At 38.5% G+C, this 23927-nt stretch overlaps 1 protein-coding gene across 49 annotated transcripts in view; it reads left to right on the top strand.

Moving 5' to 3' along the window:
• Positions 1-23927, top strand: part of ANKS1B (ankyrin repeat and sterile alpha motif domain containing 1B) — a 1300027-nt gene that overhangs the window by 1120705 nt on the left and 155395 nt on the right. For 10 of the 49 annotated variants that reach the window (XM_030938517.1, XM_030938519.1, XM_030938515.1 and 7 more), the window contains exon 1: positions 8561-8699. The exons of 27 other annotated variants lie outside the window; for them this stretch is intronic. The gene's annotated coding sequence lies outside the window, so the exon portion shown is untranslated. Of the gene's footprint in view, positions 1-8036; positions 8196-8437; positions 8700-23927 lie in introns of those variants that run through there. 12 more of the 49 variants (XM_030938518.1, XM_030938516.1, XM_030938512.1 and 9 more) reach the window with 3 other exon arrangements.

The raw sequence follows: 23927 nt of genomic DNA, 5'->3' as shown, positions 1-23927 counted from the left end.
TTGGATTTCCTAGCTAAGTATGGAGAGTTGGGTCCCCAATAACAAATCAGACTATTGGTAACAGAAATAGAGGCACTGGGTGTTAAGCAGGAAAAGACAATGGACATCAGCCATATTTTATCCTAAGATTCAATTATCGCAACCCCAAATTATGTTTTAATATTTATCATGTCATTCTTTCTTCCTTTTTCCTTCTAGTATATTTCAACATCCTTAATGTGCATTCCTAGAGAATTATCATAATAATGTACATAATCACCATCAAATGAGAGACTATTTTGTCCTCTAAAAATCCAGTCGAGAAAAAACATAAACCATTTTTATGAGTCTACAATATAAAAAGTTACTGTCCCCTCCCAAGTACATGGGCTCCTCCTCACTTACACAGCTGATAAGCACACTACAAGGTGCTGTGGGAATGAGCTTTGTTATTTAGTTCTGTTGATAATTTGGAACAACCTCTTGCTTCTGAATGCTTGTGAATTGGTACTAGGGTGAACTTGATTCTCTGGTTGAATAATTATTGTGGTCCAGGCATTGTGCTAGATTTTTATATGAGTGTACTTGTATTTAATCCTTAAACAACACCTTTAAAGAACACTTATCCCCATTTTACAGATGCAGAAACTGAGGTGCGGTGAGGTTAAGCAAGTTGCTCAGGGTCTACAACCAGTAAATATGATAGAGCTGAACTTGAACCATGGTCTGAATGCATGGACTTTTTTTCTATATATTGTGCTACCTCCTTGAAGACTCCAAGTATGAGTCTCTAATATGATTTAACCGTATTTTCCTAAGTGAAAAATCAGATTTTATGATCTGGTTCATTTAAAGAAGGTTGTCCTGTGAAATTTGGGATGTATAACTACTTAGTAAAGCAGGCATCCAGATGAGGTTACTGCAGCCTTCTTCTTTCATTGTTAACGTTGAAAGTTGCTGTGAGTGTTGACTGCAGCTGTTCTGTTGCTTAAAGGTGTTGGAAAGATGAGGTACTTACCAACTGTGCTGTACAGATGAAACTGACTCTCGGGGGCCAGTTCTAAGCAAAGGCTGCAAGCAAAAGTCTTAGCTATGGCTCAGTGGAGCTGTATGTGGCTCAGGCCTTGAATAGTGTTAACTAAAGAAGTCCCTAGGTTTTAATTCAGAAGACTGGGGCAGATGGGTCTCAGTGTTTACATTCATTCCTCTCGGATTCCAAGCCTGCTTGCCTTCAGGAAAAAGTGTAAGTCCCTTCTGCTCACTCTGGGTTGTATTAACTCATAGTCAGATCTGTAAATATGTCCATGGTTAACAGGCAGTCTATTGTTGTTTTAAATTTGTGATCCAAGCACCGGAATTTTCCCACAGCAAAGTATGAGGAGGCAATAAGAATAACAAAATTGGTAAGTCCTAGGAGTCAGTCTATGTCTTATTTCTCATTAATGGCAAAAAAGCCTTGAGTATAAGGAAGAGCCATGCTGCTTATGTGGTGGATATTAGCCAATAGCCACACATGTCTGTTCACCACCCAGAGAGCCTTCCCAATGCCTAACTCGTGGGACTCCTTGATTCCATTGAGAGAGAAAATCAGACAGTCTGATTCCCACAGAGTCTGCTGAGTCCCCACAGATGCTCTTTCTCTCTCTGACTTCTATTTTATGCCCTCTATTAACATATACTAACATTTATTCATTTATTTATTTTGCGAGATTTAAAACCCTGCTTTCTACATATTGGAAGGTAAAGTTCCACAATGTCATGGTTATAAATCTGTATTTATAGTGCTTCTGTCTCTACAGTAGCTTAGTTCTGAAATATCTATTAGAAACTTACTCACATGATTGAAAAGATTTATTTGGGGTTCGGGTTTCCCAAAACATTTCCATCCTAGCTATGTGAGCCATGTTTCATCCCACAGATAAAATGGAGAGTGTGGACGCTGTCCAGAGTCCTGACCTCAGACTTTCTCGTTCATAATTCTACATGTGAGCCTCACTGAAGATAATCCACCCAGGCCTTCCAACTACCAGGAATCAGCTAATACAGATTTGTATCCCTTGGCCCCATCTCTGTCCTCAGCTCCAGGTTTATATGTTTTCTGCTTCCCACTGATTTCCATTTGGAAAACAACTAAAATTCGACATGTCCCAAGCTTTCTTTCACTCATTCTGTAAATATTTACCTAATGCCTATCTGGGACAAGAGCTGAACAAAAATAGAGGTTCACATAAGCAAGGTCCTTGACCTCATGCAATCTTATAGGGAGATTTATAATCAATTGACTAATTACTAAAAAAATGATAAATGCAATATTAGTGGAAGCAAAGTTACTCTGAGAGTGAAAGAGAGCCTAGGCCAGTGCAGAGCAAGGGAAGTACAAAAATTTTCCTAGAGAAAGTCACATGTTAGTTGAAATCCATAAGGATAAATTAGAGTTGCCCAGAGAGAGTTCCATAAGATTAGAGTCCCTCTCTAATTTACTTTTCTGTCTCTCTGCAACCAGCTCAACATGTGACATCACATGTATTCAATAAATCTTTGTATAATGAGCAAAAGTATTTTTACAGCAATAGCACTGCCTTTGAGAAAATTTCTACTATGGTATAAAGGATCACGGGACAGCTCTCTTTAGTGAATACACACATACACACCTGCAAACACACAATTTAAAACATTTCTATTTGTAAGATTCACTCTAAATTATCAGAGTTTTAATATAAAACCAAAAGGCATGCTGTCACTCTCTCTTACTTTCTCATCACCTTTTAATGCTATTTATATTTGAGACTACCTCCCTGAGGTTTGTTTACTCATCTGAGATATTTCCAGCTTTAAGTTTTGTAATTTTGGCATTATAATTCTGAAGGATGGAGGCAGATTCTATTTAAGTAGGTTTGTGCTATGCCTGCTTTTTAGTAATATAAGTATTTTTTCTTTACTTACAAATGCACAAAACAAATTCAAAGATCTAAGATGTAACAATGTAGAATACTAAGATAAGCTAACACTGAAATAAGAAAGATCTTTTACTTTAATACTCTTAAATATAAGGGTATTTCTTCCTCCGAGAATCTCAAGGCAGTTCTCTTAAGTATGTAATTCCAATTGACTGAAGAGCAAGTCATAAATAAATTTTTCTTACAAAATGGAATTCCATGGTTGACCCATGAAAACTGGTCTATCTAGTTTCAGGTGCTACATCTCTATGGATCTGTTGAGAAAACAGTAACTGCCTTTTTGTTCATTATCTTCCTAACCCAGGAAACTGGCCTCATACTGAATTTGCATAATTCCCCTACATAGCTCCAGATAGAAAAATCAACCCGTTGGCATTTTTCCCTTGTTTTCCTGGAAATTTTACTAAAACATTAAATCCCTTCCTGGTTGAGGTTACTATCATTGGAGACAATGGGTATCTATCTATCCCTATTCTATTTCAGAGCTTTCAGACATTTTTATCAGAGTGTATACCTCAGTGCCATAAATGTGAGAGATGTTCAATAAGGGTTTATTTTAAAATTTAACTAATATTTTTGGAGTGTTTATTATGTCACAGATACTATAGTTAATGCTTTACATGGTGTGTTAGTTGGGGTTCAGTCAGAGAAGCAGAACCGGTAGGAGACATATACAAAAAGATTTATTGCAAGGAAGTGACTTACATGATTGTGGGGACTGGCTGGACAAGACTGAGCTAAGGCAAGTCATCAGGAAGGGCAGGTGAGAACTCCTGTGGATGAGCTGAAACTGCTGTCCACAGGTGGAATTTCTTCTTCAGGGAAGCCGCTCTTAAGGACTTTCAACTAGTTGAATGAGATTATCTAAGATAATCTCCCTTAGTTAAACTCAACTGACTATGGATTTTAATTACATCTACAAAATACCCTCACAGAAACACCTAGATTAGTGTTTGATTGAGTAAATGGAAACTTTAACCTGGCCAAATGATATTACCAATGTGTGGTACTTAGTGAAAAGTAGTGTGGTACTTAGTGAAAAGTACTACACATTGGTAATCTAATTTATTTCCAACCACAACTCTTGTGAAGTAGCTTACATTATTATCACATTCACATTACAAATTAGAATGGCAAGGCTCAAAAAAGTAACTTACTCAAGATCACAAAACAATTAAGTTAAATACCCATGACTTGAATCCACAGGTCTTATTCCAAAGTCAGGAGATTAACTATTGCATTGTACTACCACTAAACAAATGAATAAACTATTAAAATCCAATTCCTCTAAATCTTACAAAGGGCCTCATATCAGTGTTTGACATATCTCTTAGAAAAATTACCACCATCTTTGGATTTTCAGGACTGGAATATTCAACATGGTCCCCTGGATAATTTTTTTAATACAAAGGAAGAATATAGGAAAGTGGGGAATCTTAAATATTAGTCCTTTCTGATAGAAAATGGCTGTTCTTAAATAAGCAGTTTATGTTGAGAGGATTGCATTCTTGATGACCTGTAATGAAATTAATGCTTTGCTTTTCACTGGGTTGCAGTGGGCAGATATTGGTACTATAAGAGTTTTTTCTAAACTGTCTCACTTTGCAGGAAACAATATTACTTAATATAACTAGAATATTATAAGATTTAGATACACTCCACATAAATGAACATGAGCTACATATTACATGAGACTATATATTATCTGTTTTTCAAATTACATAAATTGGAAATTGTTTTTAAGCAAAAAAATGAAATTACTGAAGAAAGAATGATTCTGACATTCAATATCCTGCTGCATCACAGAATCATGGTGATTCTGTGGCAAGAATTCATAGTTTTATACGCCTGCTTCTAATTAAGATGGTTTTTAGGCAAGGGACTTAACCTCCATAGGTAGCTATTTTCTTTGCTGTAAGGTGAGAGGGTTTCAGGAAATGATTTATCTCCTTTATGCTGTTCTAGTACCTAAAAATATCTAAAATTCGACAATGAATAGGGGCTATTTTAGTGCCATAGAGTAAAAAGTCATTCTCCTGTGAATTATTTGTTTTTACTCCAACCAGTATATTATACTGATAAGATCTTTATGTTTTAATATACAATACTGGAGAATATCACCAAATTTCATTAGTGCCATGATGAAGTTAATTTCCAGACTGTAATATTTATTTACTTATTTTGCAAAATTAACAGCTGCTTTTTTTTATTTTTATAGATGCAGGTTTGTTACATGGATATGTTGTATAATGGTGAGGTTGGGTTTCTAGTGTACTCATCCCCCAAATAGTGAACATTATACCCAATAGGTAATTTTTCAGTTTCAATCCCCTCCCATCCTCCCTGCTTTTGGAGTCCCCAGTGTCTGTTTCCCTCTGTATGTCCATTTGTACCCATTGTTTAGCTCCCACTTATAAATGAGAACATATGGTACTGATTTTCTGGTTTTATTTCACTTAGGATAATGGCTTCAAGCTCCATTCGTGTCACTGCAAAATACATGATTTCATTCTTTTTTATGGCTGCATAGTATCCCATGGTGTATATTTACATTTACATTTTCTTTACCCAAGCATTCACTGATAGACACAGGTTGATTCCATATCTTTTCTACCGTGAATAGTGCTGCAATAAACATACAAGTGCAGGTGTCTTCTTGATATAACAATTTATTTTCCTTTGAGTAGATACCCAGTATTGGGATTGCTGGGTCGAATGGTAGTTCCGTTTTTAGCTCTTTGAGAAATCCCTATACTATTTTCCATAGGGGTTTTGCTAATTTACATTCCCACCAACTGTGTGTAAGCATTCCCTTTTCTTGGCAACCTCGCCAACATCTGTTATTTTTTGACTTTTTAATAATAGTCATTCTGACTGGTGTGAGACTATCTCATTGTGGTGTTAATTTCCATTTCTCTGATGTTTAGCAATGTTGAGCATTTTTCATGTGTTTCTTGGCTACTTGTATGTCTTCATTTGAGAAATGCCTGCTCATGTCCTTTGCCCAGTTTTTAATGGGGCTATTTGTTGTTGTTGTTTTCTTGTTGATTTGAGTTCCTTATCGATTATGGATATTAGTCCTTTTTCAGATGCATAGCTAGCAAATATTTTCTCCCATTCTGAAGATTGTCTGTTTATTCTATTTATTATTTTGCTGTGCAGAAGCTCTTTAGTTTAAGCAGGATTCCAGTATTAAGAATATGAACCGATTTTGCTGAACGGGGCTTCAGTAATGGCCACCATGGACAGCGACTTCCCCTCCCAGCTCTCCAAGAGGCATTTTCACTAGCCAAGTAGAAAGGCTGACAGAGAATTAGATTTCCATCATTTTCTAGAGGTAGTGCAGACACAAAACATCCCAAATGACTCTAGAGTGCAGCGGACTGGACATGATGAAAAAGTGATTTACACCTCCTTTCCAAATAGCCTGTAGTTCACTGACAACAAATGACAGCTCTTTGAGATGGCCCAATATTGTTATCAGAGAACAATATCCACAAAAGAATGATGACCTGGAAAATGTCATTCTTCGGTCATTTTCATGATTGGGAAACGAAGAAAACACTTACCTCAACTCACAGGTGTCTGGGTTGCAGAGTAAGACATAGAACTAAATAGCCTCACTTCCAAACCCATTGAAAATTTGCTAATGTCAATAACAGGGAGAGTCAAACATTCCTCCATCAAGTAATCAGGTCCCATTTATTAAAGAGTACACCAGTCAAGATGCAGGTCTTTTTCATTTTACATGTTACATATACAGAAAGTTGAATTAGACATCTAGTCTGAGCTAATGTCCTGGCCCTGCCGCTTGCTAAAAGGGTGGTTTCAGGTATGCTATTATCCCGACCCTCAAAGCAGCAGACAGTGGCACGAAGGTGGACAAAACAGAGGGCGTTTAGAGTTTCTTGTTTAAGGAAAAGAATGTTCTTCCAAAACTACCAGTTGCAGATCTAAGCCTTTTTTTTTTTATCTGTGAAGTGAGGATAATATAATGAAACCTTCACCGACTTGTAAGAATTAAATCAGATAATGCACAGATGCCTGGAAGATGGTAAGTGCTCAGTAAATGTTACCTATTATTTAATAATTGATTCACATTTCTATTTTAGAGCCTGAATGTTGCAGTTGGTCAAAATCTTTGTTTGCTTTGGTTTCAAGGCAATAAATGCCTAGTCTTAAAGTTTAGAAAGTGAATGTCTCCTGAACTACAGGGTTGATTATTAGTACTGTTGGAAGTTCCTCATAATGTTATCCATTTCTTTATACTTTTACTTAAAGTACCGCCATTCCAACCTATTCATAGACCATTGGGTTGATGTTACCTTAAGACACTGGTTCTTCTCTGTGGGAATCTGCGGTTGTTACCCCAGACTAAGTGAGCAACTCACACTTACGTATGGAACTTGGAAGCCACAAAGAACTGAAGCCTGTGGGTTACCTGACATGCTCATTAAAATGTTGTGGTATTAAGCAGCCTGTAAGCCAGAAGTTATTTTTATTTATTTATGGCAAGGGGGGAAAATTGGATTTTAAAAATGGGAGAAAAGCCTTGTCATTTAAGGTCGGATTTAACTGGCATAATTTTGAAAAAAAAAAAAAAAAAAAAAAAAAAACCTTTGCGAAAGTAAATTTCTACAACTGTTGGTAGTAGTACAATGGTAACTTTGGTGGAAACCGGAGACAGGAGTGGAGGGGTATTTGAACCTTATCAAAATCTCACCCGTGACCCTCCAAGTCTACTGGGGACCGATCATACCCGCTCTGAGAACAGCTGGAACGCAAGTCCCATGGGAGAGGGCCACCGGCGCACACAAGTTGAGGACTGCCAAGGCGTCTCCTGAGAGGTAAACACGAAGCCGCTTGGTTAGTGGGAGGAAACTCGAGGTGGCCTCTGGGGCAGATAGAGCAGGACCTGCTTCTGCCCCTTGTCCTCCTCTCTCCAGCGGCGGCGACCGCAGTGACAGCGACGGTGGCAGCTGCTGCCACTGCTCTGCCGCTGCGAGCCGGTCACCTGGGCACCCGTGGAGCCGCGCCGCTGCTACCGCCCCGGCCGCCTCCCAGAGTGCGCGGAGGGGGCGGCAGAGGAGCGAGATATCCATAGTAACCGAGGATGCGAGGGGCGCCGAGCAGGAGAGAGTGCCTAGGAGCCAGAAGGAGGCCCCCGCGTGCCGGCAGCCCCCAGTGCTAGGCTCCCTGCAGCCCCCGCGCGCCGCGCCTGGGCCCGCAACGCTCTCGCAGTGAGGGTCCGCCAGAGCGGTAAGCCCTCCCCGGCTGCCGAGCCGACACCTCCCACCTGCCTGGCCGCCCACCAGGGGCAGTAGCCGTGGAACAATGGAGAGTGCCGCCAGCAGCCCTGGAGACGGCGCTCGGGGGAGGACGCGCTGCCGCTGCCGCCGCCGCCGCCCGGGCAGGCGCGCGCCGCGTGGGGCCCGGCGGGTGCGAGGGCGCGCGACGGGGGTTGGGGGGCACGCGCCGCGCGGGGGGCGGGGGCTGTGGGGGGCGCGCGCGCGGGCCCGGGGAGCTCGCGGGGAGAGCCCGGCGCTCGGCGCAGAGCGGCGCGGCCAAGCTCCGCGCCTCTCCCGCCCCTCCTCGACTCTCTCGCCCTCGCCTCAGCCGCTCGCATTCGCTGGGGGCGCCCAGAAAGATGCACAGAGGCAACGGCTAGGGGAGCTGAGGTTCAAGCCACATGTCTGCGTCCTCGGGGTCCGGAGCCCGGCAGCCCTCGCGGATCCCGGCTCGCGGCCAGCCCGAGCGGCTCGGGTGAGTAGCTGCACAGCGGCCCCCTAGCTCCGCGGCCCCAGCTCGCCGAGACGTGGCTCCAAGAAGTGGTGCCGCAGCCGGGGCAGAGGCGGAGGAAGCCGAGTCGGGCAAGCTGGGAAGGCTGCGGAGACGCTTTGCCGGGGCAGGTGTTGCAGCCTCAGCTAGCGGCCTCCACGGCGAGGGGGAGGGGGGTGCGAGCAGGGGGGCTTTTTTTTTCAAACCTGTTTTGGTTATCGAGTCCCTCACCACCCCCGTGTTGAGCGCATTTTCTGTTTCCTTTCCTCATCCCTGGGGTTCCGAGGAGTTTGAGGAGATAAATTGCTGGGTGTCTCCAAATGGTTTGACTTTCACAGTGTGTATTTTCCAAAGGTCGTTTGTCTTTAATATTAAAAAGCCATGCCAAGTTCATGTAATTTCCAGGTGCGCGGTGCATCGCCTTTAAGGACTAGGAGGAAGAATAGGCGCTGGCAAGGTTGGTGTGGAGTGTGCTCCCTCTCTCCCCCCTCGTATTTCTTTCTACATTGATTAATTGGAGGGGGACATGGGCATGGACTTTCCAATGCTAAGCCTTGGAGAGCAGGAGCAGAGCAGCAGGGACTGCGATTTGCTGCTTTAGTGAAGGTCGGGTCAGTGTTTCCAGCGAAATTCCAACTTGCGTGCTTGTGACTTGTGTGTGATTTTACTCCAGGTTACAACTTACCAAAAGCCAGACAAGGTCCTGTGTTTATCAGGATGTTGCCATCGCCCCTTTATTTTTTTATTTTTCCTCCAAGAAAACCAGCCGTTTATAAACATAGCCCCTAAAACAAATGGACAGCTCTGGAAGGTTTCGCGTTTTTCAGAGACTGGCCGGGAAGGCAAGTCCTCGCTGCAGTTATCATTTCTCCTCTCTGAGCAACTGAGGTGTGAGTTTGAGAAGACTCGAAATTCAGTCCCGGTGTTGCTTATGTGCGCCGGGCACGTTAGTTCAGTGGATTAGAGGCACGGGAACTGTGGAATTGCTTAATGATTCTTAAACACTTATAAGGATACTTGCTCTGTGGACTTCTGCGTTCGGAAAGGGAAAACTACAGGAAATAGTGTTGGAATGGCAACATGAGGAATTTAGGTACAACCTAAGACTTTTCTGAAGGTTTGCACAAGTTACTAAGAAAGTCTAGTTCTCTTCTTTCGGGTAGATTCACGTTCAAGTTGGAAGTCAGAAGGAAGAGAGGAAAGATTAGAAAACCTCTCAGAGGTGTCTTCCAAATCTGTATTCCTTGTACTCCGCAGATGAGCTTGTGCAAGGGGATGCCGCTGGTATCTGGGTTATTCGAGTCCGTAATGTTGACGGCTCTGTGATAAAAATAAGCTATAATGAGTAGTGCTGGCATTATGCCACCAGAAAGACTTCTTCGGAAGTGTTTCATTCTGTCGTTGTCTATCCTGAGTAGTGCTGGGTGTGTTAGTAGTGATTCTCTTGGACTCAGATGGAGAAGAAAGGAGGAACGAATACAAATGAAATTAAAACAGATGCATGCTGCCTGGGAGACTTGATGCCAGTGTCATACAAAAACATTGTTACAAATGTTAAAAAAAAAAAAAAAAAAAAAAAAAAACCTTCAGAATGCGGGGGGAAATATGATGCTGGGTGGGGGAGTGAAGTATCAGTGCTCCTTGTTCAAGGATGGAAACTTTGTCCTACAGTTGCTAGTTGCCAGACTTAATTTTACTGCATTGGAGTTACTTTGCTTGGTGCAGTTTGGCACCTTGAGTAGAAGCAATATTTTTTTCTTAAGCCATGACAGTAGACTGACAATAGATTCATGTGTCAGAAATGGGAGACACCCATACTGTTACAGTTTCCCTAATGGGGGCCAGAAGGAGAAAACAGTGTTTCACCTCTACCTGGAGATCAAATCTCCATTAAAATAATTTTGAAATATGGATATAGCATGATATTTAATATATTTTGGGATAACGTTTTTAAAAATAAAACTGCGTAAGTGCATTCATTTGTCAGCAGTTTAAAGTGACAATCTCTGAATAGTTATTCACAACATAAAAGTTTGCAAGTTTAGCCAAATTTCTATACACGAATCGAATTCTGATACATTTCTTGTCTATTAATTTACTGCATATGATTACCTTTGGTCAGAAATATTTAGGGGATCACTTCCTTTAAGATAGCAGGACTGTATTTTGTGTAAAGTTACTCTGCATACTTGAAATAGGGTATAAATTGACAGTACATTGTGGGGGAAGGCATTCCTAATAATCATTTATGATGTTATTATTCTATTTTAAATGTTGGCAGATGTTTTCCAGTTTGTTATCAAGCCATTCTCATTGCACCATTCATTGAATAAGCAATTTTGAGCACCGTGTGTTTCTAAGTAGGTTTATCCTTTCTCTAAATGAAAGACACACATGTTCTCAAAATCTTCTATTGAAATAAATGCTGTGGCATTGACAGTGTTTGTGGCATTGGCACATTCTGTAGAAACACTAAGGAGAGTTTATTGATGCCCTCATTTCTGACGAGATGCTGGCATCAACATATGTCGTAGTAATATCCATCAAACCAATAAATGTCCTGAGAGGAACAAACAATTAGCAAAATTAATTAGAAGATCTGCTTGATTAAAGTCATTAATGATAATGAGTAAAACATTTGTATTTGTATAGGTGTGTCTGGTTTTTACACATTTTGGATTTTAAGCAGTAACTTAGACTTGGTTAATATGTACAAGTGCTATTAACATCTTCCATGGACCACTAGTAATGAACAGAAGTGTGAATAGACTCCAGTTGGCTACCCATTTTTTTCCCTCTGTGGACAATAGCCAATAACAAAGCATAAGTGTTTGCTATTTAATTTAATGGCAGTATATATCAATAAACTGAATAAAAATGTATGCATATTTGAGTGAATATGCATGGAGTGAAACATTACATTGGCTATTGTCTTTACTTTTGTATGTATATTTGGTTTCCTTAAAATGGTTGTTTTCAAAGTGCAGTACTGTCAATATATTTAGTAATTTGCTTGAGAAAGAACATTTACATGAATGCATTTATCTTCCCACGTAACTGTCAATAATGCATTGTTCCAGAAATCTATTTTTATGTAGATATAATTTTTATGCAAAAATTAACCTTTCTTATAATTCCAGTGTGAAATGAAAACCATTCCTGTTCATCTGATTTTTTTCTCTATCTTCATGGAATCATGAGATGATTTTTTACAAGTCAAATATATGATTAAGCTGAGTTCTTTTTTTTTCTTTAAAAAATTGTAAGAATATATTGACTTCTTTAGATGAATATCAAAACTTAATTATCTAAAAGTCTTTATGTTTGGCCAGTATTTCTCAGTGCTGGTATTTACACAGCAAAGACATACTGGTGATTTTCTCATATGGAAATAGGAAATGCAGAGAACCAGCAGAAGCAAAAGTGCATGTTCTAATCTTCTCTGTTACAAAATTTGTTATAGTGTGTTTGTTTTTTGGGTAAATCTCAAAACAATTTTTCTGTAAATGACGTTAATGGATTCATCTCTTTAGTATTTGAAATTAGTGTACTAAACTGAAACTACTAACCTCAGATGATAAGCCACAGAACATTCTCTGGGAAATCAGGGACAACATTGATATTTTCCTAGACGCAACTTTACCATATTCTATCACCTCTGTCACTACAGAAGGCAGCCTTTGAGACACATGGGAAGACTCTGTTGGACTCATTAGGTGCTCCCAAGGGCTGCTTGGCCATATATTTGGAGGGTGCTTGATTCTGTAGCTCTAGTAACGTTGGTCGGGGCTAGGTTTTGTGGCCGTTTTAAGACCAACACTCTTTCTTGGCAAGAGAACATTGTATTTTGGCCGGGCGCGGTGGCTCAAGCCTGTAATCCCAGCACTTTGGGAGGCCGAGACGGGCGGATCACGAGGTCAGGAGATCGAGACCATCCTGGCTAACACGGTGAAACCCCGTCTCTACTAAAAAATACAAAAACTAGCCGGGCGAGGTGGCGGGCGCCTGTAGTCCCAGCTACTTGGGAGGCTGAGGCAGGAGAATGGCGTGGACCCGGGAGGCGGAGCTTGCAGTGAGCTGAGATCCGGCCACTGCACTCCAGCCTGGGCGACAGAGCGAGACTCCGTCTCAAAAAAAAAAAAAAAAAAAAAAAAAAGAGAAGAACATTGTATTTTAAGAATATATGAGCATTCAGTTATTTTCAAATTATAGCTTTCAATTAGAATAATGTTTGTAACCATGAGTTTTATTATCTGTTTTTGGTTTTAGTTAAGGCTTGAGAATGACTTGCACGTAGTTGTAACTGCAACAGGTGGTATGTTTTGTGTTGTGTAATGTTCATAAAAGTCTCATTTCCCTATGTTTAGACATCAAGACCATGTTGTAGTTATTTTTCTAGAAATATAAAATGTAACTGTAAAAATAAGCCACTTCTCTTTATCTTCATGAATCATTTCTCCAGAAAAGACTTGCAGACCATATGCAGTATCTCTTGGCTCTTTATTTATATATATAATTCTGTATATATATAAATTTATATATATAAATATATATATATATTCTGTCTTAACTGTCAACTTAGTATGAAAATAATTGGTTCAAATCATTTTCTTGCACTATAACTTTACTCCAGGATAGAAGGTTGGCATTGTCTCTTCAATATCGCCTATGGGATTGGTTGGTATTCCTGATATGAATGATGCTATTTATTTCACCCTAGTGGTAGATTAGTCATAAAAACTCACTCTGAACCAAATTTGGGACAAAGCCTCAAATTAGATAATATATAGTCTCTTAAATTTCAACATTATTTACAAACTGGCCCTCCCACCATTTACCCACCCGGAGCTACTCTAGACAGGAGCCAAGCTGGCTTGGAAGATAAAATTTCCTAGTAGCTAGCAGGAAGAAGTCGTCTTCCCTATCTTCTCCTGATCATTCATCATTAACTTGTTCTTTCCTCTCGTTCACTGCTCTTAGCTCAAATATCTTTCCAATCACACATCCTCTTTAATCCCTTTCCTTCTGAGCCCCTCTTCCTAATACCTCTGTTCATTCCACTTTTACATTTTTGACACAAACAGTGACTCAAGTAATGATAGATAAGCATTCACAGTGGTGCGTCTGTTATCAAAGGAGCCAAAAGCTACACATATTTGAATGAAGTTACACAGCAAAGATGAACTGGTGGTTTTCTCATATGGTAATAGGAGGAAATGCAGAGAATATCAAAACAAAACTTGAACCAGCAGAAGCAAAAGTGCATGTTCTAAATCACGCCTGTAATCCCAGCACTTTAGATGCTGAGGCAGGTGGATCACTTGAGCCCAGGAGTTTGAAACCAGCCTGGGCAACATGGTGAAACCAGTCTATACAAAAAATGCAAAGATTAACCGAGCATGGTGGCGGGCACCTGTTATCTCAGCTACTCAGGAGGCTGAGGCAGGAGAATCGCTTGAGCCCAGGAGTTGGAGGTTGCAGTGAGCCAAGATTGTGCCATTGTCTCCATCCTGGGCAACAGTGTCTCAAAAAAAAAAAAAATTGCTCTGACGTCCCCCTTCAGAATATCCACAAAAGTCTCCACCAATGTGAGAGAGAAATAATAGTCATAGTTTGCTCATATTTAGATCAGTTGAAATGTTTCTTTTTAATTTCCTATTTTCCCAGTGATAATTCATCATGTTGATTTTCTAGCATTTTTGTTGCAGATATACAGAAGTTTAACCCGTTATGGGTCCAGTAGACTTTTGTGAGCTAGGCTTGATATTGAATTATTACTTGTACTGTGGCTCATTTGAAAGAACATGCATTCTGAATTCTAAACTGACTTAAAAGACAGCTTTGCAAACACAAGCCTTTTTAAGCTGAGGAACAATCTCTGTGTGTATCCATTGAGGAAGAAATATTAAGTGTCTGCTGTCTTCTGGGCACATTCTTTGAGCAGGAGATACAATGATGAACAAGATAGACAAGGTCCTAGTTTTCTAGAACAGATATTTAGTGGGAGAGGATTGATACAAAACAAGTAAATAAATAAGTGGAGATGATCATTTCAGATGGTGATAAAGGCCGTGAAGGCCATCCAGCAGTGAAGCACTGGAGAGGGAAATGGAGGGAGAAGGATGCTACTCTTAGAAAATTTGGAGGTCTCCCTGAGAAGGTGGCCTTCCGACAGAGACCTGAATAGAAGGAACCAGTTATACAGAGATGTTGGAGAAAGAACACCCCAGGCCAGGGGAACAGCGTATGGAATATCTTCCGGGGGAACAAGTGCAGTGTTTGGGGGACAGAGAGCAGTCCAGCGTGACTGGATCCTGGTCAGCTCAGGTCAGCCTTGCTGGTCACGGCAACGAATTTGGGTTTTGTTCTAAAAACAGTATGAAGCAGCTGGAGAATGTAAAGCAGAGGAGTGATCGTTTTACATTTGAAGAGCATACCCTGACTGCTGTGTAAAGACTGGATAATACCAGGGCTAGGATGGACACAGGTGAGACCACACAGAAGACTGTGAGGGTAATCCAGGTGAGAAATAATAGTGATTTGGCTGGAAAAAGAAAAAGGAAGAGATGTGGAATGATTCAGAATATCAAATTTTGGAAAACATTTTTGAAATTTTAAAAACACAGGGAAATACAAAGTAGAAAATAACAATTCTCTATAGTTCTCACCATCCAAAATAATATCCGTTACTATCTTGGCATTTGAAGGAAAAAAATGTATTATTTTTGCAATATTTGTTATATGATCACAATAAATAATTCAGACAATGCATGTAATACAAAGATTAAATGTTTTAAATTACCCCAAATACTACTCCCCAGAAATAACCACCGTTAGCAGTAGACTTATATCATTTAAGACATCTTTCTATAAATATGTGCAAAGGGATTGATATATGATCGTGCAGATAGAAAGAAATACTTTATAACCCTGGAGTCATACTGCTGATGCTGTTTTAAAATAAAAATTAGTAAAATTTATTTTATTGGTGGCTCATGCCTGTAATCCCAACACTTTGGTAGGCTAAAGCAGGTGGATAACGTGAGGCCAGAAGTTCAAGACCAGTCTGGCCAACATGGCCAAGTCCTGTCTCTACTAAAAATACTTTTTAGAAATTAGCTGGGTGTGGTGGCACACACCTGTAATCCCAACCACTCAGGAGGCTGAGGCATGAGAATCACATGAACCCAGGAGACAGAGGTTGCAGTGAACCAAGATCGCACCACTACACTCCAGCCTGGGAGACAGAGTGAGACTGTCTCAAAAAAAATGGTTTTATTGTATTTAACAGCAGAAAAAAATAAAGGTAAGAAAAACTAAATAATTGTTGAACTTCCAAAAAGTGTCTTCTTATTATAGGAGTTATTATTTTCCCTTACAGTTAAGAAAAAATGCTATGAAAAATGTTAAGAGGTTTGATCAGGAGTGTATCAAGATTTCTGTGGAAAGATTATACAATTTGGGGGCCTTCTTTAAGAAAATGGAGTATATTTTACAAATTTTACAAAAACATGACAATGTGACCACTGCTGTGACCCCTTCCAGGGCATGGGAAAAAGCAAATCACCTGTGTGGATTAAAAACTTTGAAACTTAAGCTTCGTTAGCATTACAGTAAATTCACCTCAGAGTTGGAATTATATTTTTAAGCTGCATATTCAAATTTTAAACACATCAGACTGATTCCTTGCTATGAAAGGTAATGCTTTTGCCCATCTCCTCTCCTCAGCTAACAATTTTAACTAATTTATATTGCCTGTGTTTATAATATTTACTTTCTATTCTGTAATCATAATTACTATGGTTATTTAGTATAAATTCCTATGTTCAAATGGATCCATTGCCTCCCAGCCCTTTAGTATATCTTCTTCGTTCTGACTGAGTTCTTTGATTCATCACTGAATTGCCTAGATTTCATTGCCAACTGCTTTTTGTTCCTTTTATTTTTTAAAGAAAGACCCATGGATTCTGCATTTGTGAGTTTTTTGTTTGTCTGTTTGTTTTTGGAGAATGTCTTCCTATTGCTTTTGTAGTCGAACAGTGTATCTTGGCTGAATGTTGTATTCTTATGTCATGTATTCTTTCTATTGTAATTTTGCAGCTATTACTTCATTTTTTAATAGCATTGAATATTGCTGTGTAGTCTGAGGCCACCCTTTGTAGGTGATTTTACTTCTCTGCCTTTATCCCAAGGAATTCTTTCTTTATCCACATAGCTTAATAACATAGCTAAGATATGTGGAGGTGTTAGATGGTCTGCTTAAGAATTTTCCGTAACATGATGTGTTATTTAAATCAGATACTGTATCATATCTTTGAAAATACCTTTTATTCTGCTTATATTGTTACCTACTTCAGGAACATCACTTATCCTTATTTTGGATCATCTTTCATCTCTTCCATATCTATTAATTTATCATTTGATGGAAATCTGTTGTCATTTTCATGTCCATTCTTTTTTTTTTTTTTTTTTTTTTTTCATGTCCATTCATGGTACATGAGTCCTTGCTTCTGTGTCAGTAATCAACTGTCGGAAGTGTCTGCTCTGCTTCTGATGTTCTGATTTGTTTATTGATTCTAAAATTATGGTCTTTAGTCCTTAATTTGCTTTCTTACGTCCACAATATCCTTTTTCATCTCATTTAGATTGCTTCATCATTCTGTCTTTAAACTTCAATTTTCATTGAACTCATTATTCTACAGTGGGAAGTTTGTGTGAGGATTTCTTTCTGTTTATTTGAATAAAATTCTAGATTTAATTCCTATGTGCTGTGATACTTTCATTTCATATTTTTTCTTCACTTTATTGCTCTCTCTCTCCTTCCCTCTTTCCTTCCTCTCTTTTCCCTCCTCCTGCCTCCCTCCCTTAGAATGCTTGCATATCTGCGGTGTGATTTCTTTTCATCTTGCTGGTGCCTGGGCAGCTTTCCCCAGACATAGTGTGAGTAGCTTCTTAAATTTCTTCCCACCTTCTTGGAGACCAGTTTGCTTCCTTTTTGAGCTATGTTTCATTGCTTGGATCTATCCACTTTCCTGCAACCTAAAGAAATTGCAGGGGGAGGTAGACAGCTCAGCTCAACTCAAGCTGTATGCAATCTTTGTTAGATTTCCTGGGCCATGCTTCCTTAGCTTGCGTTAAATGTCTCCATTATCCGCCTTTATTTCACCAAATTGATGGGGTGGGCAAGGGAATGGTGGAGGGAGAGATACCAAGGATAGCCTTTTTATAATTAACTAAAGGGTTCCGTAAGAGCTAGTAGCTATCCTCGAGATAACCTGGGACTTGATGGGTTTCCCCAAAATAGTGGGCAGCCCTGGAGTGTTCACTTCTATTGAATCAGCCCTTTGATCTTTTTCTTTCATGGCACATGTTTCTGTTACTCCTTAGTAGAGAAAGGAAACATAAGGATATTGACTGAATGTGGTTTTCTCTAAATTTAGAGTTATTAGCAAAAAGTCTCAGAATTTTGTTTACCTCTCTAGGGGTGAACACAGGGTTAAGAACCAAGCAACACTGTGTCTCTTTATCCTGTTCCAGAATCTTCTGTCTCTTTCTTTGGCTGCCAGTTTTGAAGTTTATTATAGTTGTTAATGTTCCTTTCTTTCAGTGGTTCCTATTGGAACTTTTTTTTCCTTTTACTAATGTTTACTCTTTTTTTCTCCTTTGGTTAGATATTGAGGAAGGGAAGTTCTGTGAAGCAGTTTAAATTTGCCATCTTAAATCAGACTCTGGAATGTATATTTTAGAGATGGAACCTAGAGATCTTGCTAATGAATTAATGTGAAAGATGAGAGAAAGGGAGGAGTTATGAATGACTTCTAAATCTGGGGCCTGTGCAACTGAGTGGATGATGAACAGATTAGGCTACTAGTGAAAGAAGGAAGCAAGAGTTTTTTTCAGTATTTTAAGTTTGAGAAACCTGACATCCATGTGGAATTGTCATGCAGATCATTGCAATGGTCAACTAGTCTGGAACTCAGGGGAAAGATCAGGATGCTAGATATACATCTGAGAGACTCCCCAAATAGATAGTATCTAAAGCCACGTACCTAGATGAGACCAGCTAGGGAGAGAGAATGTAAGTACAGAGAAGCGTATGATGACTATATGCTGATCAAGATCAAGAAGTACATATGTATGAACTCTTTAGGCTCAGAGTAAACTTTTCTTAATCCAACAAATATCTGAAATCTTTCAGTACAAACGTATCAGGTTATATATATGTAAAGTTAATGTTACAAAAATAAAAATAACAAGTTAATGGTTGATATGAATTAGTGAAAATGTAACTCAGAGAAAATATTTAAAGATAGGAAAGTTTATACATCTTGGTCTATACAGTAACACTAGTAAAGTGTTTCCTTTGGGATACCATTCTGAATTATGTTTAGCTGTTAGCATGTAAACGGTATATATTTGAAGGTGATACAGATTTGATTTTAAATAAATAGCTATAAATTACTAGTTATGAAGACTCCATTTTGTCTGCTTTTAATGCGAATCTACATATACATCTTCATTTAATACACACCTTTATCATTAAAATACAGCTTTGGCTCTTAGAAGATGTACATGGTGCATGTAAAAACAAAGCATCTTAAAACAATGCTTTATTTTGAGGTAATGTGCTTAGTGAAAAGAACATTTTCTGGAAATCAAAAAACAGATTCTAGATCCAATACTTCTAATAATAATTACACTAATAAAAAATAACAGTATCAAACACATATAATCCTTCTGGTGTGATAAGCACTGTTCTATGCACTTTATAGATATTTACTTTTTTTTTTTTTTTTTTTTTTTGAGGCGGAGTCTTGCTCAGTCGCCCAGGCTGGAGTGCAATGGCCGGATCTTAGCTCACTGCAAGCTCCGCCTGCCGGGTTTATGCCATTCTCCTGCCTCAGCCTCCCGAGTAGCTGGGACTACAGGTGTCCGCCACTTCACCCGGCTAGTTTTTTGTATTTTTTTTTTTTAATAGAGACGGGGTTTCACCGTGTTAGCCGGGATGGTCTCGGTTTCCTGACCTCGTGATCCGCCCATCTCAACCTCCCAAAATGCTGGGATTACAGGCTTGAGCCACCGCACCCGGCCAGATATTTACTTTTATAAGAAATTATATTGTTGTGCAGCTTCCAACTACTTAATCTCTCTGGGCTTTAGGCTCCTAATTTGTAAAGCCAACCTTCCCTTTAACTTTTCAACATAATTTATCTTCAATTGTAAAGTTTTATCGAGAAACTGTAGAAATGCTTTAATGATCTTAATTTACCAAAGCAAATGGAAATTGACCCTTTTATGTTCGGGGAAGATGAAGCATTACAAAACAAAGGCAACCCGGCCTCAGGGGTAAACTGTAGAGAGTTGGGTCCTCTAGGATTGTATCCCAAACATATCTTCCCTCATGTTATTGCTCATGCTCTTTCAAATCCTATCTTTTGTTCCAGGTCTTTACAGGTGAGTAATTACAGAAGTATTCCAGCCCTTCCCTGAACTCCCAGCATTTTTTGTGCTTTATGTTTGGTATTTGCATACGTGTGTTGTATTCTTTATGAGACTATAGGCTACTTGAGGGCAGAGACAATAACCTTTGTGACATTGTTTCACTCTGAAAGTGTCTTGCACATTAGAGACACATCATTTTTTAAATTCAGTTGTATATGTTTGTACAGAGAACATATAGGTAATGAAATTCAGCTTTTTTATGTAATGAAATAATTTCACTCAAATTAAAAGCATAATATTGTATAAGAGACATTGAAGCAGGGATCAAGACGTGAGTCCCAGCTCTGTTGCTTCCCATCTTGTGTGGCCTTCCGAGGGCTATTGTCTAGCTTCAGTTCCCTATGAGTCAAATGGCAATATTGATACATTATCTCCTGGGTTATGGAGCTGTGAGCATTGAAGGAAATAACGTATTTGAAGTACTTGTTTAAAAGAAAAACACTGAAACCATATGAAACATTTCTATTTCTCTCAAGCAAGATGGGAGACACATGACCAATTATCTTCAACCAATTCTCAGAACCCTTGGGGTGTATGAACTGCTGCCTCCTCCTAAAACCCACACCCCAACTCAAACAGATTTTCCCCCTCTACTACTGATGTTGAATAAATCTGATTTATTTAACACATTTAATACAATTACTTATCAAATCAAGATGGGCTTAGTGGTAATGTGAGAATGAGTAAAAACCAATGAAGACAATGAGATGGATTCTAAGTACTTCATTTCCAGCTTAGTTCTTCCTTAATTATTCTTCTTTATATTAATTCCATGCAATAATTTGAAGAACTTTCTTGAATTGTGTCTCTGGCTGCACTGTGAGTGAATATAAATAAAAGCATCACCCATTAAATCAACATAGGAATGCCATGTAAGCTATGGGGTTTGGATTCCTGTGAAGGCTTCATCAAGCACAGCTCTGTCTGTTCACAAAACAGTCTCTGTTTGTTGCAGTGATGAGTGGTTTCCTTACTCTCATGTGACCATCGTCATATGGGCTCTGGCCAGTCAGCCTTCATCACACACCCGAAAGAATTACTTTCAGATTGAGGCCTGAAGACTGGTCATGTGCTGAATTTTGGACCTCAGAAGTGAAATTTTATAATTGCCCTAATCCCCTATTGCTTTTTAAGAGAGAGTGTATACACAATCTTGGAATCCAGATTTTTAGCAAAATTGAAACAGAACTTAAGCCAGATTCCTCCAGATGTTGTAAATTTAATAAATTAAGCTCTTATATGAAATATAAGAAATAATTTGGGATTCCTTGCAGTGAACTAATTACTCAGAACAGTTTTATTGTATTTAAACAAGTAAGCATCGCCCTTTCAGTAAATAGACTCAGTAGAGAAGATCTGGTTGAAATTCCTTTGTCTGTGAAAGAGTACAAATAAAAAATTAATAACAGTGGTTGTTTAAAAATACACTCTAAAGAGTATTGTTGTTTGTGACCAGCTGAAATAATAGATTTAAATCTTTACAGTTTTCATTACTGCATGGTATTTCAAAACCAAGGCCATAGGGGCATCTAAAATCATTAGCTGTTGTTATCTTAATATACATTTTGGCTTCATTAACATCTTAATATGGAGTTTTATGATCATTCTCTCTACCTAAATAATAAGGAATTTTTTTTTTTGGTAGTATGGCAGTTACTTGCCCAGTTGCTAGGTAACAAGGCAGAGATCGCTATAGCTTCATCTGAACATGCAGCAGATGATTTTTTAGTGACAATTATTTATATCCAATATATTAAAGTATGCCACATTGATAATGATTAGACGAACTGTTGATTTACTTACTGTGCATTCTTGAGAAAGTACACAGTAAATCACAAAGCTAGTTTTTTGTCTTTTTAAAAAGCAGTTATTAATCTTTGCCACTAAGATGATCATTTTTCTAGCAAAGCTGCAATAGCTAGCTTGTTTATTTGACAATCCTTGCAACTGGCTGATATAATCAAAAGCATTGCCATACCTTTCCAACTAATTATATTGCACATCATCTGGAAGTGGATGTTTTGTCCTCTATGGTGTCTACGTAAATGTTATAAAAGTTTGATTTTTTTTTTGAAAATTGTTTTTACTCTTTGTATCACTTACTGTTTCTAATACTATAATTGTTCAAGCACTGTAGCCTTGTATCTGAAAGTAGCACTTGATGTAGAAGACATTCTTGTTTAAAAACATAGGCAGAATTTATCGTTTCGTTTTTTGTTTTTTTCTTGTCTTTTGGTACAGAACTGAAAAAATCACAGTAGTATATCACCAGTGTTATGTAATCAGCAATGGTATCTTTCTTGTTAGAGATTTTTAAACAGAAGTTATTATTAAAGAAAAGATCTGCAACTTTAAGGATTGTAACAGTGAATTTCCGTAGTAAGAGATGGCAAAAATATCTCTTTCCACTGATTCTGGAGTTTCTCCATAATACTTGCCTTACATGAGATAGATTCATTTTCTTCAATGCTTCTTCACATATGCCAGGAAACAGGTGAAGTATATACTTATTCCATATTCATTTACCTCTGTCATTTATGCTGGTAAATCTAGATCATTATTAGATAGACTTTATGCATTAAATTAATATTCATTTGTCACAGTCTTTTTAAAATGAAAGGTCAAATGGTGTTTTATACTGTAATAGGAAAAAGTATTGAACATGACATTTTTGTGGTAGAATGGCTGTGATTAGTCTACAATTAGAAATTATGGTACAATTTCCTTTATAACATAAGAAATATCACAATATATAATATTAGCATTCAGGTTAGTCTTAAAATATTGAGTTTATAGGACAGTAGCATAAGAAAAATCTTGGGTAATATTTGTTCAGAAACTATTTATTGATGACAGCAGAAAGAATAACATTCTGTGGAATCAGAAAACAGACACAAGGATGAGTTATTACCTGTTCTCTACAAGAGTGAATGCAAGATAACCCTGTCATTACAAGTCAGAATACCAGGAAGCCAATTTATATAGAAAACAATTTAATATGGAAAATTACGCTTTAATAATACCCACTAATTAAATGCCTAGTTCAATAAAATATAGCTCTTGCTGCCTGGAAAGCTATAAAAGCCACCTGGAATGATTGATTACTCTGAATTTCTATAGTCTTCAGTAAACCACAGGCAAGGCCTATATTTTATTGACTATGGACTGAAGGACTGAGCAATTTATAAGACAGTTTAACAATAATTTATTTATACTACAGTGTTCACTTATCAATGTGGCATTTAAATACCAAACATAAAATGGAAATTAGCTCTTTGAGGGTTTTCTGCACTTCCCATACTATTTTCCATATTATTTGCAGTGATATACATGTTTGCCTAATTTTTAGAAAATATACTGCTATTGAAATCATCATTCATTATAAAAAAAATTTTTTAAAAAGCTTTTCAAGCAGGGAATTAAAGCAGTGACAGTTTGCCATTCAAAAATTTTTTTCTCTTTATAATTTAGAATTTACTGCAAGATTTCATTAGGTCTGTCTCTCTCTCCTTCTGGTAATTATGGGGGTCGGGGAGCAACTGTATGTATACAAAGCTTTTTAGGAACCTACCCATCTTGTAAAGCTGGGTATACTTATGCATTCCAGTTAAGTTTGATTTATATTTTTATTCCTGATTGGCGTATTGTTACCAAAACCCAGTTCCATGTCGGTGCTACCTTCCTTTGTATCAGCACTCTTATTTTAGTCAC

Source organism: Rhinopithecus roxellana, chromosome 10, assembly GCF_007565055.1.
Source record: "Rhinopithecus roxellana isolate Shanxi Qingling chromosome 10, ASM756505v1, whole genome shotgun sequence".
Lineage (NCBI taxonomy): Eukaryota > Metazoa > Chordata > Mammalia > Primates > Cercopithecidae > Rhinopithecus > Rhinopithecus roxellana.
Note: the sequence above shows the minus strand (reverse complement) of the source record. Positions and strands in the feature narration are given on the sequence as shown.